The following is a 15,137-nucleotide window of genomic DNA, read 5'->3' as shown; positions in this document are numbered from 1 at the left end:
TTCCTTTTTCACCATAGTCCTCTATGGGCTTCCAAATATCCCTTTGCCAATTCCACATGAACCGCCTTAGCGAACGGCTTCTTGAAGGGAAAGATGTAACTGTGTGAGATGAATTAACAGAACACAGAGCAGTTTCTCAGAAAGCTTCTTTCCAGTTTTGAACGGAAGATATTTCCTTTTTCACCATAGCTCTCTTTGGGCTTCCAAATATCCCTTTGCCAATTCCACAAGAATAGCCTTAGCGAAAGGCTTTTTGATGGGAAAGATGTAACTCTGTGAGATGAATTAACAGAACACAGAGCAGTTTCTCAGAAAGCTTCTTTCCAGTTTTGAACGGAAGATATTTCCTTTTTCACCATAGCCCTCTATGGGCTTCCAAATATCCCTTTGCCAATTCCACAAGAACAGCCTTAGCGAAAGGCTTCTTGAAGGGAAAGATGTAACTCTTTGAACTGAATTAGCAGAACACAGAGCAGTTTCTCCGAAAGCTTCTTTCCAGTTTTGAACGGAAGATATTTCCTTTATCACCATAGCCCTCTATGGGCTTCCAAGTATCCCTTTGCCATTTCCACAAGAACAGCCTTAGCGAAAGGCTTCTTGAAGGGAAAGATGTAACTCTGTGAGATGAATGAACAGAACACAGAGCAGTTTCTCAGAAAGCTTCTTTCCAGTTTTGAACGGAAGATATTTCCTTTTTCACCATAGGCCTCTATGGGGTTCCAAATATCCCTTTGGCAATTCCACAAGAACAGCCTTAGCGAAAGGCTTCTTGAAGGGAAAGATGTATCTCTTTGAGATGAATTAAGAGAACACAGAGCAGTTTCTCAGAAATCTTCTTTCCAGTTTTGAACGGAAGATATTTCCTTTTTCACCATAGCCCTCGAAGGGCTTCCAAATATACCTTTGCCAATTCCACAAGAACAGCCTTAGCGAAAGGCTTCTTGAAGGGAAAGATGTAACTCTGTGAGATAAATTAACAGAACACAGAGCAGTTTCTCAGAAAGCTTCTTTCCAGTTTTGAACGGAAGATATTTCCTTTTTCATCATAGCCATCTATGGGCTTCCAAATATCCCTTTGCCAATTCCTCAAGAACAGCCTTAGCGAAAGGCTTGTTGAAGGGAAAGATGTAACTCTGTGAGATGAATGAACAGAACACAGAGCAGTTTCTCAGAAAGCTTCTTTCCAGTTTTGAAAGGAAGATATTTCCTTTTTCATCATAGCCCTCTATGGGCTTCCAAATATCACTTTGCCAATTCCTCAAGAACAGCCTTAGCGAAAGGCTTGTTGAAGGGAAAGATGTAACTCTGTGAGATGAATTAACAGAACACAGAGCAGTTTCTCCGAAAGCTTCTTTCCATTTTGAACGGAAGGTATTTCCTTTTTCACCATAGCCCTCTATGGGCTTCCAAATATCCCTTTGCCAATTCCACAAGAACAGCCTTAGCGAAAGCCTTCTTGAAGGGAAAGATGTAACTCTGTGAGATGAATGAACAGAACACAGAGCAGTTTCTCAGAAAGCTTCTTTCCAGTTTTGAACGGAAGATATTTCCTTTTTCACCATAGCCCTCTACGGGCTTCCAAATATCCCTTTGCCAATTCCACGAGAACAGCCTTAGCGAAAGGCTTCTTGAAGGGAAACATGTAACTCTGTGAGATGAATTAACAGTACACAGAGCAGTTTCTCTGAAAGCTTCTTTCCAGTTTTAAACGGAAGATATTTCCTTTTTCACCATAGCCCTCTATGGGCTTCCAAATATCCCTTTGCCAATTCCACAAGAACAGCCTTAGCGAAAAGCTTCTTGAAGGGTAAGATGTAACTCTGTGAGATGAATTAAGAGAACACAGAGCAGTTTCTCAGAAAGCTTCTTTCCAGTTTTGAACGGAAGATATTTCCTTTTTCACCATTGCCCTCTATGGGCTTCCAAATATCCCTTTGCCAATTCCACAAGGACTGCCTTAGCGAAAGGATTCTTGAAGGGAAAGATGTAACTCTGTGAGATGAATTAACAGAACACAGAGCAGTTTCTCAGAAAGCTTCTTTCCAGTTTTGAACGGAAGATATTTCTTTTTTCACCATAGCCCTCTATCGGATTCCAAATATCCCTTTGCCAATTCCACAAGAATAGCCTTAGCGAAAGGCTTTTTGAAGGGAAAGATGTAACTCTGTGAGGTGAATTAACAGAACACAGAGCAGTTTCTCAGAAAGCTTCTTTCCAGTTTTGAACGGAAGATATTTCCTTTTTCACCATAGCCCTCTCTGGGCTTCCTAATATCCCTTTGCCAATTCCACAAGAACAGCCTTAGCGAAAGGCTTCTTGAAGGGAAAGATGTAACTCTGTGAGATGAATTAAGAGAACACAGAGCAGTTTCTCAGAAAGTTTCTTTCCAGTTTTGAACGGAGGATATTTCCTTTTTCACCGTAGCCCTCTATGGGCTTCCAAATATCCCTTTGAAAATTCCACAAGAACAGCTTAGCGAAAGGCTTCTTGAAGGGAAAGATGTAACTCTGTGAGATGAATTAACAGAACACAGAGCAGTTTCTCAGAAAGCTTCTTTCCACTTTTGAACGGAAGATATTTCCTTTTTCACCGTAGCCTTCTATGGGCTTCCAAATATCCCTTTGCCAATTCCACAAGAACAGCGTTAGCGAAAGGCTTCTTGAAGGGAAAGATGTAACTCGGTGAGATGAATTAACAGAACACAGAGCAGTTTCTCAGAAAGCTTCTTTACAGTTTTGAATGGAAGATATTTCCTTTTTCACCATAGCCCTCTATGGGCTTCCAAGTATCCCTTTGCCATTTCCAGAAGAACAGCCTTAGCGAAAGGCTTCTTGAAGGGAAAGATGTAACTCTGTGAGATGAATGAACAGAACACAGAGCAGTTTCTCAGAAAGCTTCTTTCCAGTTTTGAACGGAAGATATTTCCTTTTTCACCATAGCCCTCTATGGGCTTCCAAATATCCCTTTGCCAATTCCACAAGAATAGCCTTAGCGAAAGGCTTTTTGAAGGGAAAGATGTAACTCTGTGAGATGAATTAAGAGAACACAGAGCAGTTTCTCAGAAAGTTTCTTTCCAGTTTTGAACGGAGGATATTTCCTTTTTCACCGTAGCCCTCTATGGGCTTCCAAATATCCCTTTGCCAATTCCACAAGAACAGCCTTAGCGAAAGGCTTCTTGAAGGGAAAGATGTAACTCTGTGAGATGAATTAACAGAACACAGAGCAGTTTCTCAGAAAGCTTCTTTCCACTTCTGAACGGAAGATATTTCCTTTTTCACCGTAGCCCTCTATGGGCTTCCAAATATCCCTTTGCCAATTCCACAAGAACAGCGTTAGCGAAAGGCTTCTTGAAGGGAAAGATGTAACTCGGTGAGATGAATTAACAGAACACAGAGCAGTTTCTCAGAAATCTTCTTTCCAGTTTTGAACGGAAGATATTTCCCTTTTCACCATAGCCCTCTATGGGCTTCCAAATATACCTTTGCCAATTCCAAAAGAACAGCCCTAGCGAATGGCTTCTTGAAGGGAAAGATGTAACTCTGTGAGATAAATTAACAGAACACAGAGCAGTTTCTCAGAAAGCTTCTTTCCAGTTTTGAACGGAAGATATTTCCTTTTTCATCATAGCCCTCTATGGGCTTCCAAATATCCCTTTGCCAATTCCTCAAGAACAGCCTTAGCGAAAGGCTTGTTGAAGGGAAAGATGTAACTCTGTGAGATGAATTAACAGAACACAGAGCAGTTTCTCAGAAAGCTTCTTTCCAGGTTTGAAAGGAAGATATTTCCTTTTTCATCATAGCCCTATATGGGCTTCCAAATATCACTTTGCCAATTCCTCAAGAACAGCCTTAGCGAAAGGCTTGTTGAAGGGAAAGATGTAACTCTTTGAGATGAATTAACAGAACACAGAGCAGTTTCTCAGAAAGCTTCTTTCCACTTTTGAACGGAAGATATTTCCTTTTTCACCATAGCCCTCTATGGGCTTCCAAATATCCCTTTGCCAATTCCACAAGAACAGCCTTAGCGAAAGGCTACTTGAAGGGTAAGATGTAACTCTGTGAGATGAATTAAGAGAACACAGAGCAGTTTCTCAGAAAGCTTCTTTCCAGTTTTGAACGGAAGATATTTCCTTTTTCACCATAGCCCTCTATGGGTTTCCAAATATCCCTTTGCCAATTCCACAAGTACCGCCTTAGCGAAAGGATTCTTGAAGGGAAAGATGTAACTCTGTGAGATGGATTAATAGAACACAGAGCAGTTTCTCCGAAAGCTTCTTTCCAGTTTTGAACGGAAGATATTTCTTTTTTCACCATAGCCCTCTATCGGATTCCAAATATCCCTTTGCCAATTCCACAAGAATAGCCTTAGCGAAAGGCTTTTTGAAGGGAAAGATGTAACTCTGTGAGGTGAATTAACAGAACACAGAGCAGTTTCTCAGAAAGCTTCTTTCCAGTTTTGAACGGAAGATATTTCCTTTTTCACCACAGGCCTCTATGGGGTTCCAAATATCCCTTTGCCAATTCCACAAGAACAGCCTTAGCGAAACGCTTCTTGAAGGGAAAGATGTATCTCTGTGGGATGAATTAAGAGAACACAGAGCAGTTTCTCAGAAAGCTTCTTTCCAGTCTTGAACGGAAGATATTTCCTTTTTCACCATAGCCCTCTATGGGCTTCCAAATATCCCTTTGCCAATTCCACAAGAACAGCCTTAGCGAAAGGCTTCTAGAAGGGAAAGATATAACTCTGTGAGATGAATTAAGAGAACACAGAGCAGTTTCTCAGAAAGCTTCTTTCCAGTTTTGAACGGAAGATATTTCCTTTTTCACCCTAGCCCTCTATGGGCTTCCAAATATCCCTTTGCCAATTCCACAAGAACAGCCTTAGCGAAAGGCTTCTTGAAGGGAAGGATGTAACTCTGTGAGATGAATTAACAGAACACAGAGCACTTTCTAAGAAAGCTTCCTTCCAGTTTGGAACGGAAGGTATTTCCTTTTTCACCATAGCCCTCTATGGGCTTCCAAATATCCCTTTGCCAATTCCACAAGAACAGCCTTAGCGAAAGGCTTCTTGAAGGGAAAGATGTAACTCTGTGAGATGAATGAACAGAACTCAGAGCAGTTTCTCAGAAAGCTTCTTTCCAGTTTTGAACGGAAGATATTTCCTTTTTCACCATAGCCCTCTATGGGCTTCCAAATATCCCTTTGCCAATTCCACAAGAACAGCCTTAGCGAAAGGCTTCCTGGACTGTAAGATGTAACTCGGTGAGATGAATTAACAGAACACAGAGCAGTTTCTCAGAAAGCTTCTTTCCAGTTTTGAACGGAAGATATTTCCTTTTTCACCATAGCCCTTTATGGGCTTCCAAATATCCCTTTGCCAATTCCACAAGAACTACCTTAGCGAAAGGCTTCTTGAAGGGAAAGATGTAACTCGGTGAGATGAATTAACAGAACACAGAGCAGTTTCTCAGAAAGCTTCTTTCCAGTTTTGAACGGAAGATATTTCCTTTTTCACCATAGCCCTCTATGGGCTTCCAAATATCCCTTTCCCAATTCCACAAGAACAGCCTTAGCGAAAGGCTTCTGGAAGGGAAAGATGTAACTCTGTGAGATGAATTAAGAGAACACAGAGCAGTTTCTCAGAAAGCTTCTTTCCAGTTTTGAACGGAAGATATTTCCTTTTTCACCATAGCCCTCTATGGGCTTCCAAATATCCCTTTGCCAATTCCACAAGGACCCGCGTTAGCGAAAGGATTCTTGAAGGGAAAGTTGTAACTCTGTGAGATGAATTAACAGAACACAGAGCAGTTTCTCAGAAAGCTTCTTTCCAGTTTTGAACGGAAGATATTTCTTTTTTCACCATAGCCCTCTATCGGATTCCAAATATTCCTTTGCCAATTCCACAAGAATAGCCTTAGCCATAGGCTTTTTGAAGGGAAAGATGTAACTCTATGAGATGAATTAACAGAACACAGAGCAGTTTCTCAGAAAGCTTCTTTCCAGTTTTGAACGGAAGATATTTCCTTTTTCACCATTGCCCTCTATGGGCTTCCAAATATCCCTTTGCCAATTCCACAAGAACAGCATTAGCGAAAGGCTTCTTGAAGGGAAAGATGTAACTCTGTGAGATGAATTAAGAGAACAAAGAGCAGTTTCTCAGAAAGTTTCTTTCCAGTTTTGAACGGAGGATATTTCCTTTTTCACCGTAGCCCTCTATGGGCTTCCAAATATCCCTTTGCCAATTCCACAAGAACAGCCTTAGCGAAAGTCTTCTTGAAGGGAAAGATGTAAGTCTGTGAGATGAATTAACAGAACACAGAGCAGTTTCTCAGAAAGCTTCTTTCCACTTTTCAACGGAAGATATTTCCTTTTTCACCGTAGCCCTCTATGGGCTTCCAAATATCCCTTTGCCAATTCCACAAGAACAGCGTTAGCGAAAGGCTTCTTGAAGGGAAAGATGTAACTCGGTGAGATGAATTAACAGAACACAGAGCAGTTTCTCAGAAAGCTTCTTTCCAGTTTTGAACGGAAGATATTTCCTTTATCACCATAGGCCTCTATGGGGTTCCAAATATCCCTTTGCCAATTCCACAAGAACAGCCTTAGCGAAAGGCTTCTTGAAGGGAAAGATGTATCTCTGTGAGATGAATTAAGAGAACACAGAGCAGTTTCTCAGAAAGCTTCTTTCCAGTTTTGAACGGAAGATATTTCCTTTTTCATCATAGCCCTCTATGGGCTTCCAAATATCCCTTTGCCAATTCCTCAAGAACTGCCTTAGCGAAAGGCTTGTAGAAGGGAAAGATGTAACTCTGTGAGATGAATTAACAGAAAACAGAGCAGTTTCTCAGAAAGTTTCTTTCCACTTTTGAACGGAAGATATTTCCTTTTTCACCATAGCCCTCTATGGGCTTCCAAATATCCCTTTGCCAATTCCACAAGAACAGCCTTAGCGAAAGGCTTCTAGAAGGGAAAGATATAACTCTGTGAGATGAATTAAGAGAACACAGAGCAGTTTCTCAGAAAGCTTCTTTCCACTTTTGAACGGAAGATATTTCCTTTTTCACCCTAGCCCTCTATGGGCTTCCAAATATCCCTTTGCCAATTCCACAAGAACAGCCTTAGCGAAAGGCTTCTTGAAGGGAAAGATGTAACTCTGTGAGATGAATTAACAGAACACAGAGCAGTTTCTCAGAAAGCTTCTTTCCAGTTTGGAACGGAAGATATTTCCTTTTTCACCATAGCCCTCTATGGGCTTCCAAATATCCCTTTGCCAATTCCACAAGGACCGCCTTAGCGAAAGGATTCTTGAAGGGAAAGATGTAACTCTGTGAGATGGATTAACAGAACACAGAGCAGTTTCTCCGAAAGCTTCTTTCCAGTTTTGAACGGAAGATATTTCTTTTTTCACCATAGCCCTCTATCGGATTCCAAATATCCCTTTGCCAATTCCACAAGAATAGCCTTAGCGAAAGGCTTTTTGAAGGGAAAGATGTAACTCTGTGAGGTGAATTAACAGAACACAGAGCAGTTTCTCAGAAAGCTTCTTTCCAGTTTTGAACGGAAGACATTTCCTTTTTCACCATAGGCCTCTATGGGGTTCCAAATATCCCTTTGCCAATTCCACAAGAACAGCCTTAGCGAAACGCTTCTTGAAGGGAAAGATGTATCTCTGTGAGATGAATGAACAGAACTCAGAGCAGTTTCTCAGAAAGCTTCTTTCCAGTTTTGAACGGAAGATATTTCCTTTTTCACCATAGCCCTCTATGGGCTTCCAAATATCCCTTTGCCAATTCCACAAGAACAGCCTTAGCGAAAGGCTTCTTGGAGTGTAAGATGTAACTCGGTGAGATGAATTAACAGAACACAGAGCAGTTTCTCAGAAAGCTTCTTTCCAGTTTTGAACGGAAGATATTTCCTTTTTCACCATAGCCCTTTATGGGCTTCCAAATATCCCTTTGCCAATTCCACAAGAACTGCCTTAGCGAAAGGCTTCTTGAAGGGAAAGATGTAACGCGGTGAGATGAATTAACAGAACACAGAGCAGTTTCTCAGAAAGCTTCTTTCCAGTTTTGAACGGAAGATATTTCCTTTTTCACCATAGCCCTCTATGGGCTTCCAAATATCCCTTTCCCAATTCCACAAGAACTGCCTTAGCGAAAGGCTTCTAGAAGGGAAAGATGTAACTCTGTGAGATGAATTAAGAGAACACAGAGCAGTTTCTCAGAAAGCTTCTATCCACTTTTGAACGGAAGATATTTGGTTTTTCACCATAGCCCTCTATGGGCTTCCAAATATCCCTTTGCCAATTCCACAAGAACAGCCTTAGCGAAAGGCTTCTTGAAGGGTAAGATGTAACTCTGTGAGATGAATTAAGAGAAAACAGAGCAGTTTCTCAGAAAGCTTCTTTCCAGTTTTGAACGGAAGATATTTCCTTTTTCACCATAGCCCTCTATGGGCTTCCAAATATCCCTTTGCCAATTCCACAAGGACCGCCTTAGCGAAAGGATTCTTGAAGGGAAAGATGTAACTCTGTGAGATGAATTAACAGAACACAGAGCAGTTTCTCAGAAAGCTTCTTTCCAGTTTTGAACGGAAGATATTTCTTTTTTCACCATAGCCCTCTATCGGATTCCAAATATTCCTTTGCCAATTCCACAAGAATAGCCTTAGCGATAGGCTTTTTGAAGGGAAAGATGTAACTCTATGAGATGAATTAACAGAACACAGAGCAGTTTCTCAGAAAGCTTCTTTCCAGTTTTGAACGGAAGATATTTCCTTTTTCACCATTGCCCTCTATGGGCTTCCAAATATCCCTTTGCCAATTCCACAATAACAGCCTTAGCGAAAGGCTTCTTGAAGGGAAAGATGTAACTCTGTGAGATGAATTAAGAGAACAAAGAGCAGTTTCTCAGAAAGTTTCTTTCCAGTTTTGAACGGAGGATATTTCCTTTTTCACCGTAGCCCTCTATGGGCTTCCAAATATCCCTTTGCCAATTCCACAAGAACAGCCTTAGCGAAAGGCTTCTTGAAGGGAAAGATGTAACTCTGTGAGATGAATTAACAGAACACAGAGCAGTTTCTCAGAAAGCTTCTTTCCACTTTTGAACGGAAGATATTTCCTTTTTCACCGTAGCCCTCTATGGGCTTCCAAATATCCCTTTGCCAATTCCACAAGAACAGCGTTAGCGAAAGGCTTCTTGAAGGGAAAGATGTAACTCGGTGAGATGAATTAACAGAACACAGAGCAGTTTCTCAGAAAGCTTCTTTCCAGTTTTGAACGGAAGATATTTCCTTTATCACCATAGGCCTCTATGGGGTTCCAAATATCCCTTTGCCAATTCCACAAGAACAGCCTTAGCGAAAGGCTTCTTGAAGGGAAAGATGTATCTCTGTGAGATGAATTAAGAGAACACAGAGCAGTTTCTCAGAAAGCTTCTTTCCAGTTTTGAACGGAAGATATTTCCTTTTTCATCATAGCCCTCTATGGGCTTCCAAATATCCCTTTGCCAATTCCTCAAGAACAGCCTTAGCGAAAGGCTTGTAGAAGGGAAAGATGTAACTCTGTGAGATGAATTAATAGAACAGAGAGCAGTTTCTCAGAAAGCTTCTTTCCAGTTTTGAACGGAAGATATTTCCTTTTTCAACATAGCCCTCTATGGGCTTCCAAATATCCCTTTGCCAATTCCAAAAGAACAGACTTAGCGAAAGGCTTCTTGAAGGGAAAGATGTAACTCTGTGAGATGAATGAACAGAACACAGAGCAGTTTCTCAGAAAGCTTCTTTCCAGTTTTGAACGGAAGATATTTCCTTTTTCACCCTAGCCCTCTATGGGCTTCCAAATATCCCTTTGCCAATTCCACAAGAACAGCCTTAGCGAAAGGCTTCTTGAAGGGAAAGATGTAACTCTGTGAGATGAATTAACAGAACACAGAGCAGTTTCTCAGAAAGCTTCTTTCCAGTTTGGAACGGAAGGTTTTTCCTTTTTCACCATAGCCCTCTATGGGCTTCCAAATATCCCTTTGCCAATTCCACAAGAACAGCCTTAGCGAAAGGCTTCTTGAAGGGAAAGATGTAACTCTGTGAGATGAATGAACAGAACTCAGAGCAGTTTCTCAGAAAGCTTCTTTCCAGTTTTGAACGGAAGATATTTCCTTTTTCACCCTAGCCCTCTATGGGCTTCCAAATATCCCTTTGCCAATTCCACAAGAACAGCCTTAGCGAAAGGCTTCTTGAAGGGAAAGATGTAACTCGGTGAGATGAAATAACGGAACACAGAGCAGTTTCTCAGAAAGCTTCTTTCCAGTTTTCAACGGAAGATATTTCCTTTTTCACCATAGCCCTCTATGGGCTTCCAAATATCCCTTTGCCAATTCCACAAGAACTGCCTTAGCGAAAGGCTTCTTGAAGGGAAAGATGTAACTCGGTGAGATGAATCAACAGAACACAGAGCAGTTTCTCAGAAAGCTTCTTTCCAGTTTTCAACGGAAGATATTTCCTTTTTCACCATAACCCTCTATGGGCTTCCAAATATCAATTTGCCAATTCCACAAGAACAGCCTTAACGAAAGGCTTCTTGAAGGGAAAGATGTAACTCTGTGAGATGAATGAACAGAACACAGGGCAGTTTCTCAGAAAGATTCTTTCCAGTTTTGAACGGAAGATATTTCCTTTTTCACCATAGCCCTCTAAGGGCTTCCAAATATCCCTTTGCCAATTCCACAAGAACAGCCTTAGCGAAAGGCTTTTTGAAGGGAAAGATGTAACCCTGTGAGATGAATTAACAGAACACAGAGCAGTTTCTCAGAAAGCTTCTTTCCAGTTTTGAACGGAAGATATTTCCTTTTTCACCCTAGCCATCATGGGCTTCCAAATATCCCTTTGCCAATTTCACAAGAGCAGCCATAGCGAAAGGCTTCTTGAAGGGAAAGATGTAACTCTGTGAGATGAATTAACAGAACACAGAGCAGTTTCTCAGAAAGCTTCTTTCCAGTTTGGAACGGAAGGTATTTCCTTTTTCACCATAGCCCTCTATGGGCTTCCAAATATCCCTTTGCCAATTCCACAAGAACAGCCTTAGCGAAAGGCTTCTTGAAGGGAAAGATGTAACTCTGTGAGATGAATTAACAGAACACAGAGCAGTTTCTCAGAAAGCTTCTTTCCAGTTTGGAACGGAAGGTATTTCCTTTTTTACCATAGCCCTCTAGGGGTTCCATTATCTCTTTGCCAATTCCACAAGAACAGCCTTAGCGAAAGGCTTCTTGAAGGGAAAGATGTAACTCTGTGAGATGAATGAACAGAACTCAGAGCAGTTTCTCAGAAAGCTTCTTTCCAGTTTTGAACGGAAGATATTTCCTTTTTCACCATAGCCCTCTATGGGCTTCCAAATATCCCTTTGCCAATTCCACAAGAACAGCCTTAGCGAAAGGCTTCTTGAAGTGAAAGATGTAACTCGGTGAGATGAATTAACAGAACACAGAGCAGTTTCTCAGAAAGCGTCTTTCCAGTTTTGAACGGAAGATATTTCCTTTTTCACCATAGCCGTCTATGGGCTTCCAAATATCCCTTTCCCAATTCCACAAGAACAGCCTTAGCGAAAGGCTTCTGGAAGTTGAAGATGTAACTCTGTGAGATGAATTAAGAGAACACAGAGCAGTTTCTCAGAAAGCTTCTTTCCAGTTTTGAACGGAAGATATTTCCTTTTTCACCATAGCCCTCTATGGGCTTCCAAATATCCCTTTGCCATTTCCACAAGGACCGCCTTAGCGAAAGGATTCTTGAAGGAAAAGATGTAACTCTGTGAGATGAATTAACAGAACACAGAGCAGTTTCTCAGAAAGCTTCTTTCCAGTTTTGAACGGAAGATATTTCTTTTTTCACCATAGCCCTCTATCGGATTCCAAATATTCCTTTGCCAATTCCACAAGAATAGCCTTAGCGAAAGGCTTTTTGAAGGGAAAGATGTAACTCTATGAGATGAATTAACAGAACACAGAGCAGTTTCTCAGAAAGCTTCTTTCCAGTTTTGAACGGAAGATATTTCCTTTTTCACCATAGCCCTCTATGGGCTTCCAAATATCCCTTTGCCAATTCCACAAGAACAGCCTTAGCGAAAGGCTTCTTGAAGGGAAAGATGTAACTCTGTGAGATGAATTAAGAGAACACAGAGCAGTTTCTCAGAAAGTTTCTTTCCAGTTTTGAAGGGAGGATATTTCCTTTTTCACCGTAGCCCTCTATGGGCTTCCAAATATCCCTTTGAAAATTCCACAAGAACAGCCTTAGCGAAAGGCTTCTTGAAGGGAAAGATGTAACTCTGTGAGATGAATTAACAGAACACAGAGCAGTTTCTCAGAAAGCTTCTTTCCACTTTTGAACGGAAGATATTTCCTTTTTCACCTTAGCCCTCTATGGGCTTCCAAATATCCCTTTGACAATTCCACAAGAACAGCCTTAGCGAAAGGCTTGTTGAAGGGAAAGATGTAACTCGGTGAGATGAATTAACAGAACACAGAGCAGTTTCTCAGAAAGCTTCTTTCCAGTTTTGAACGGAAGATATTTCCTTTTTCACCATAGCCCTCTAAGGGCTTCCAAATATCCCTTTGCCAATTCCACAAGAAAAGCCTTAGCGAAAGGCTTCTTGAAGGGAACGATGTAACTCTGTGAGATAAATTAACAGAACACAGAGCAGTTTCTCAGAAAGCTTCTTTCCAGTTTTGAACGGAAGATATTTCCTTTTTCATCATAGCCCTCTATGGCCTTCCAAATATCCCTTTGCCAATTCCTCAAGAACAGCCTTAGCGAAAGGCTTGTTGAAGGGAAAGATGTAACTCTGTGAGATGAATTAACAGAACACAGAGCAGTTTCTCAGAAAGCTTCTTTCCACTTTTGAACGGAAGATATTTCCTTTTTCACCATAGCCCTCTATGGGCTTCCAAATATCCCTGTGCCAATTCCACAAGAACAGCCTTAGCGAAAGGCTTCTTGAAGGGAAAGATGTAACTCGGTGAGATGAATTAAGGGAACACAGAGCAGTTTCTCAAAAAGCTTCTTTCCAGTTTTGAACGGAAGATATTTCCTTTTTCACCCTAGCCCTCTATGGGCTTCCAAATATCCCTTTGCCAATTCCACAAGAACAGCCTTAGCGAAAGGCTTCTTGAAGGGAAAGATGTAACTCTGTGAGATGAATTAACAGAACACAGAGCAGTTTCTCAGAAAGCTTCTTTCAAGTTTGGAACGGAAGGTATTTCCTTTTTCACCATAGCCCTCTATGGGCTTCCAAATATCCCTTTGCCAATTCCACAAGAACAGCCTTAGCGAAAGGCTTCTTGAAGGGAAAGATGTAACTCTGTGAGATGAATGAACAGAACTCAGAGCAGTTTCTCAGAAAGCTTCTTTCCAGTTTTGAACGGAAGATATTTCCTTTTTCACCATAGCCCTCTATGGGCTTCCAAATATCCCTTTGCAAATTCCACAAGAACAGACTTAGCGAAAGGCTTCTTGAAGGGAAAGATGTAACTCGGTGAGATGAATTAACAGAACACAGAGCAGTTTCTCAGAAAGCTTCTTTCCAGTTTTGAACGGAAGATATTTCCTTTTTCACCATAGCCCTCTATGAGCTTCCAAATATCCCTTTGCCAATTCCACAAGAACTGCCTTAGCGAAAGGCTTCTTGAAGGGAAAGATGTAACTCTGTGAGATGAATTAAGAGAACACAGAGCAGTTTCTCAGAAAGTTTCTTTCCAGTTTTGAACGGAGGATATTTTATTTTTCACCGTAGCCCTCTATGGGCTTCCAAATATCCCTTTGAAAATTCCACAAGAACAGCCTTAGCGAAAGACTTCTTGAAGGGAAAGATGTAACTCTGTGAGATGAATTAACAGAACACAGAGCAGTTTCTCAGAAAGCTTCTTTCCAGTTTTGAACGGAAGATATTTCCTTTTTCACCATAGCCCTCTATGGGCTTCCAAATATCCCTTTGCAAATTCCACAAGAACAGACTTAGCGAAAGGCTTCTTGAAGGGAAAGATGTAACTCGGTGAGATGAATTAACAGAACACAGAGCAGTTTCTCAGAAAGCTTCTTTCCAGTTTTGAACGGAAGATATTTCCTTTTTCACCATAGCCCTCTATGGGCTTCCAAATATCCCTTTGCCAATTCCACAAGAACTGCCTTAGCGAAAGGCTTCTTGAAGGGAAAGATGTAACTCGTTGAGATGAATCAACAGAACACAGAGCAGTTTCTCAGAAAGCTTCTTTCCAGTTTTGAACGGAAGATATTTCCTTTTTCAACATAGCCCTCTATGGGCTTCCAAATATCCCTTTGCCAATTCCACAAGAACAGACTTGGCGAAAGGCTTCTTGAAGGGAAAGATGTAACTCTGTGAGATGAATTAACAGAACACAGAGCAGTTTCTCAGAAAGCTTCTTTCCAGTTTGGAACAGAAGGTTTTTCCTTTTTCACCATAGCCCTCTATGGGCTTCCAAATATCCCTTTGCCAATTCCACAAGAACAGCCTTAGCGAAAGGCTTCTTGAAGGGAAAGATGTAACTCTGTGAGATGAATGAACAGAACTTCGAGCAGTTTCTCAGAAAGCTTCTTTCCACTTTTGAACGGAAGATATTTCCTTTTTCACCCTAGCCATTATGGGCTTCCAAATATCCCTTTGCCAATTTCACAAGAGCAGCCATAGCGAAAGGCTTCTTGAAGGGAAAGATGTAACTCTGTGAGATGAATTAACAGAACACAGAGCAGTTTCTCAGAAAGCTTCTTTCCAGTTTGGAACGGAAGGTATTTCCTTTTTCACCATAGCCCTCTATGGGCTTCCAAATATCCCTTTGCCAATTCCACAAGAACAGCCTTAGCGAAAGGCTTCTTGAAGGGAAAGATGTAACTCTGTGAGATGAATTAACAGAACCCAGAGCAGTTTCTCAGAAAGCTTCTTTCCAGTTTGGAACGGAAGGTATTTCCTTTTTTACCATAGCCCTCTATGGGCTTCCAAATATCCCTTTGCCAATTCCACAAGAACAGCCTTAGCGAAAGGCTTCTTGAAGGGAAAGATGTAACTCTGTGAGATGAATGAACAGAACTCAGAGCAGTTTCTCAGAAAGCTTCTTTCCAGTTTTGAACGGAAGATATTTCCTT

The sequence above is a fragment of the Chlorocebus sabaeus genome, chromosome 5, assembly GCF_047675955.1.
Source record: "Chlorocebus sabaeus isolate Y175 chromosome 5, mChlSab1.0.hap1, whole genome shotgun sequence".
NCBI classification, from domain to species: domain Eukaryota; kingdom Metazoa; phylum Chordata; class Mammalia; order Primates; family Cercopithecidae; genus Chlorocebus; species Chlorocebus sabaeus.
Note: the sequence above shows the minus strand (reverse complement) of the source record.